The following is a 5,860-nucleotide window of genomic DNA, read 5'->3' on the forward strand; positions in this document are numbered from 1 at the left end:
GAGGCATTTATAGTGCTCCAATTCATTTCAATGCTTGAGCAATGAGTTCGAGCATGGCTCTACCAAAATGCTCGTGGCAATTGGACATAGGAGTTCACAAGTAGCACCACTCATCATCTACCATTTCCATGTATGTGTAGTGTCAGCTAGTGCTCATATATTGGCGATGGATGCAAACATACCCTCCTTGAATTGGTACTTAGCTAGCTTATTACAACACTTAGTAAATGTAATCCTATGGATAATATATTGTAATCACCTTATGGAAGTCATTTGTGAATCCAAGGACCTCTTCGAGATCCATGTTCCACTACTCTAGATCAAGGAGGTACCGAAAAGAATAGAGAGAGCCATATCCAGTCCCTCAATCCAAATTCTCTCTAGAATTGATGGTGGTTATGACTTCCACTCCCAGCATACCGGTGTTTTTTGATACCCAATGAGGGATGCTTGCACCAATACTACTAAAATTGGATTGGGTGAACTCACTAATTGCGTAGTTTGTATGATTCGAGATTGTGTTGGAATAATGGGAGATGGGATATGGAACTATCGCTCACAACTTTCCAAATTTTTATTTTTCACCTTTTTCCATTTTCCTCTAGTTTATATTTTAATTGTCAAGTGGCTATAGCTACCCTTGAAGCATCACAAAGTGAAATACATTGTTTATAACTTTCAAAATTTCTTTTCCATTCCCTATGGTCTAAATTTTAAAAGTTGAGTGGCTATAGCTTCCCTTAGAGCATGGAAAAGTGTAATATATTTATTTAGGGACCAAATATGTGATCGAAGGATATATTGGCCCCTCTAGATTTCTTGTAATGACAAAATGTGCACTTCTATTCAAACATAGTCACACAAAATTGATTGCAAGCTCCCGTTTTGGGCCAATAGACTTATGCTTTTCACCCCAAAAGTCTTGGCTCTCTTTGTGTTGCTTGAGAAGCCTTAATGAAGACTCTAGATGCTTGAGAAGCCTCAACAAAGACTCTAGCATTACCTTAACTAGAAACTCTCATGAGCATAATGCAAGAAGGATGTTGCATCTACTTGTGATTTTGGAGTCTCCTTTTGATTTGAATTAGCATTAACACCTCCATCTATATAGGGTCATCAAACACATTGTGCATATTAGTATGAAGAACTTGGTTTCTACTTGAAGCTCATTCCATTTTTTGTGTAGTACTTCTTGTAGCTATTTTATATGATTTACCCATTATTTTCATTACTTACCAATGACATGACGTTATTCTCAAACCACTTGTGAACGAAATTGACATCCATGAATAAAGCATTGATGCAAACATGAAAATGTTAAATGAAACCCCTAGTTATTAAGGCCACATCATCATGTGTCACATGCAACATCATCACATACCAATGATGCTGCATCATTATCCACATCATCATGCCATGTCACCATGCCACATTAGCATGTGGCATCTAAGCACACTGTGCCACACAAGGATACATTTGCATGCAGCATATTCATGCCCCATGCACACATAGTGCCACACTATCATTTTAAACACTTCAAGTTTCAAATGGCCAGAACTTTTGATCCTTAAGGTCACATTAGATCTAATATTTGAAATTTTCTTAGTTCTAAATCATTAAGCTTCTTCATTAAAATCACATCTCAATCCATTCTTATGTCTTCAACCCAACACACAAATGAACAGAGATAAAAGTTTTTTTTTCATTTTATATATCAATGTAAGCTATAGAATAACACAACCTTAAGGAGATCGTATTCCAACAATCCTAGTGATTCGTTGCTTGAACCAACCGATTAGTTCCCATTGGTGTCAATCTTCTCAAATTCATGATTGGCATTTGTATTCAAACATCTGACATATAAACCAGTTAATAATTTGGTAATGGGTAGCTCGTCGCATCAATGATACACTTGGTAGAGTGATCTTTCTATTGGATTAGGACAATTGCACATTTTTTATACACATGGGCCATCGATGTAAACTCACATCTTTTTGACATTTTTTGGCATACATCAATCTTGTATAGCCTCTTGGGTATTCATGAACATTGTTTGCCATTATCATATTACAAGCTTGACCTTTGGCACATAGTTCTTCATCATGGCTTGGATTGATAAATAGTTATTGAGTAAGCCTGTCACTCCATGTAATTTGAATCATGACTACAAAACAATATTTTTTGAGAGGAAAAACTACATATTGATAAGTTCAACATAAGCTCCATGTAGAAACTCATAATGTTCTCATGGGTAGACACTCTTGATGGCACATGGGGTAAGCCTCTAGCATAGGGTACGAAATAGTTCTCCAATATGGAGCTCTTAATGGTCACATCACTGTGATGACATTCTAGTCATAACTCTGAATGAGATCCAAGAGTGGAAAGAGAACCTACCTCAACCTTTTAAAATACACTTTCTGATCATGCATGTTTGTAGGTAATCTTTCGGCATGATGCTCTTCCATCTACGTCAGCCCAGTCTAAGTATATCCATCACATGTATGCATGGATTTGACTCCACAAACAACCACGGTGACAATAGATGTTGTGGATACATAGCAAAAGTTCAATAATGACAATGTAGTTTTCCAAGTAAGTCCTTAGTATGAGGCTCTCACATCTCTAGAAGCATGTGGAGATACACATCTTATTCTATCTCACACTCAGTGTTCCAGCATGCACTTATGGATGTAAAAGTCAGTCCACACTATGATGTAGATTAGTGATTAGATCGAGGATTTTAAATCTATCTTGACAATAGCATTCGATAGCCCCACCTGCCTTATAAATATTTTATGTTTTTTTGGTTCTTAGTACTTCTACTGTCATCTCCTTCATGAGCTATGATAGATGTTACATTTGATGATGATAGATATTTAACCATGTACATCGTAATAGCCTTCACCTCATGATAGGTGAGCAAATAGGTTTGACAAGTTCCAATGCCTTGTTCTATTTTTTGGGCCCCCTCAACATAGCATAGTATCATACTTGCACCTTTGGCCCAAATTTTATGCAATACTATGATCACTTTTCCATAGTGGACTATGCATCCTTCTATGACCCCACATCACATGATAGAGATAACTCTACTACAACATACCTCAATCAGTGCAGTTAGCTCTTTTGGGTTGGTGACACTCTTGTTCGTCACAACCTACCGGATTATTTATTCATGGATACACAAATTGGCTACACATTCGGATGCATATTCTATAGATTAGCTTCACACCTAACACATTTGGATGCATATTCTATAGATGTGTTGAACTTTGGCTCAACCATCTGTAGTATGCAATCATACATGTAGTCATTGACTAATTGACAAGTCTTTGATTCAGGAGGAGTTCATTACTTTTGGCATACTTCCTTTTTCCTTTTAGCCACCATAGGGTTAGACTTAGAGGCTTAGATAAGGATATGTACAATCATGCACTATAGGGTTGATGAGTTTAGAGATTTGAACAACTACATAGCAAGCATTGAGCTATAAATAAATTCACAATTATAAAAAATTAAACCCTCTTTTAGCTCTCTCTCTCTCTCTCTCTCTCTCTCTCATTAGGAAAGAAGGGAACTTATTTTAGGGCCCTCAGAAATTCACTATTTACCTATTTTTGTTGCACTCAAAATATGGGAAATGCCATTAAATACAGATACTTATTGCAAAAATGTCAGTCTAGTACTCAGGCTTCACATTAAATGCATATATAAGATCCTTGATTTTTGCCACCAAATCACGTTTTAGTGCAAATCTCCCATTCCGGGCATTTTTGTCCTCCTCTGAGCCTCTGGGCATTAGTTTTCGGTGTCTCCACGATCAATTTGGGGGTTTTGGCCCACTCTAGCTGCGCTGGTGATGTCAGAATCATCAGATTCTGCACAAAAAATCATCTTTTAAAGATCACGTATGTTAGACATAATAAAAGAAAAAGAATTTGAATATGACTTATTTTATATTTTTACATGGTTTTTGGTATTTTTCCAACGTTACATTGAACCTCTTTTGATTGGTCGAGAGCCTATTTTTCTAAACCCTAAAAGGCCCCAAAATGAAATTCCTTTTTTCCTATAGCGCTCTCTCTCTCTCTCTCTCTCTCTCTCTCTCTCTCTCTCTCTCTCTCTCTCTCTCTCTCTCTCTCTCTCTCTCTCTCAGATCCCTCTTGAAATGGCTGGCCCAACTGGTGCAGGGTCTAGCAACCTCAACGAAGTGTGGATCTATTTGAACTCCCTCTCGTCGAAGCCAATGATACGATATGCAAATGGCAAAACCATTGTGCTAAGTGAGGATGACCCCGTGATAGGCAAGGGCATTTGTGTGATGGCCATCACACATGCAAATGGCCGCCTGCAGACTATGTAAGTGGAAGCCATTCAGGCGAGTGGATTGGGGCAGTTACAAACATGATGAACACAGAGTTGTCGTGTGACTATGTGTTGGAGAGAGGAAAGAGAGCCCCTGCCCATGCTCCACCCACAATAGATCTCACCCAAAGCCCAGCCAATTTGAGGTAAAGACCATGCGAGTTGGACCCATCATTCCGAGCATGAGGGAAGGCAACCATTGCACAAGCTACACCAACAATAGATCTCATCGCTAGCCTAAGAAGCCCGAGCTAGAGGTCGAGTCCAAGCCATGTTGAACAACCATTAGGAGGCCATGGCACAGTACTGATCGATGATGATAATGATACAGTAGCCATAATGGAGGGTCCTTAAGCAGTTATTAGCATGTCGTTATACATCAAGTCTTTTGGGGGACGTCATCGACTGTTTCATCAACTGTTGCACAATTCAACCACAATGGAGAAGTTAATGGAAGTTCAGACAATGTACAATGAGAACATTGCGTTCAAACTGCCACCTGCACCGCATGGAGCGACTGCAATGGACGGCATGGAGCAAAAGTATGAAGGCCATTGCTGGAGGAAATTAATGTCGACAGTAATGAAATTCCCTAGTAAAGTTTGTCGCAGTAGGTGTGTGGGGGAACTAGAGTGTACAAACCCCCTTTGCTCTGACAGGTCAATTAATGGATTGCCGAATTGCACTGCATGGGTAGGTCGGTCCATAGCACACCCATTGCCGAGAAAAACGTTGACTATGTCTCTTTGATCGCATGTTATAATCTTCTCTCGTCTGGTGTAGGAAAAATGAACAACATTTTGGATGTTGGAATGTGTGCTACTGGCTTGGGAACCTTGGCTTGTTTCTTTTGCAAAAGGCCCCCCATTCTTTTGAAGCAATGTGAATGTGTGGCGCACTACATGATGGCGAGGCCTGAAATGACGAGACTCTTTTTCCACATGGGCATGCACAATCACAACGTGCAAAGAGGTACCTTTAAAGCCCCCATAAAAGACCTTAGGTGCACGGTCGAAGAGATGGTGAAGGACTTTAGTGCAGCAGGTCCCAGACATCTACAAATTGTAGTTGCAAAATAAAAAGTCTCAAGTGCCCTCATTTGTGACTAGGGCATCTCCCTTACGGATAATGAGTTGATAGCAATGCTTGAGGAGTTGGAACCTCTTGTCCAAAGGCATAGGTAAACCATACAGGGCCAACCCAATGGCAAGTACACACAAATGTGTTTTCTTTCCATTCTTAGAAGCAACATAACACGTAGTCGAATGGACAACTTGGCTCAGGTTCAAGTGAGGTAGTCAATAGAGCGAGCGAGAAAAAGCGAGCGAGCCCAATGAAGCGAGCGAGTTTTTTTACAATTCCTCCGATGAGAACAAATTTGAAACTGAACTTACTATAGCAAGATGTTGTCATAATAAGCATACCAATAATCAGACTTGCAATTCACCCTATCTTTCACTTGAAGAACATAAAGTAATTACCAAACTCATAA

At 39.4% G+C, this 5,860-nt stretch overlaps 1 pseudogene; it reads left to right on the top strand.

Moving 5' to 3' along the window:
* Positions 1 to 4,171: 4,171 nt before the first annotated feature.
* LOC147883918 (uncharacterized) lies at positions 4,172 to 5,447 on the top strand (annotated as a pseudogene).
* Positions 5,448 to 5,860: the final 413 nt, after the last annotated feature.

Source organism: Dipteris shenzhenensis, chromosome 27 (assembly GCF_047967505.1).
Source record: "Dipteris shenzhenensis isolate YYH24624 ecotype China chromosome 27, Dip_SZ_1.0, whole genome shotgun sequence".
In the NCBI taxonomy this organism is placed as follows: domain Eukaryota; kingdom Viridiplantae; phylum Streptophyta; class Polypodiopsida; order Gleicheniales; family Dipteridaceae; genus Dipteris; species Dipteris shenzhenensis.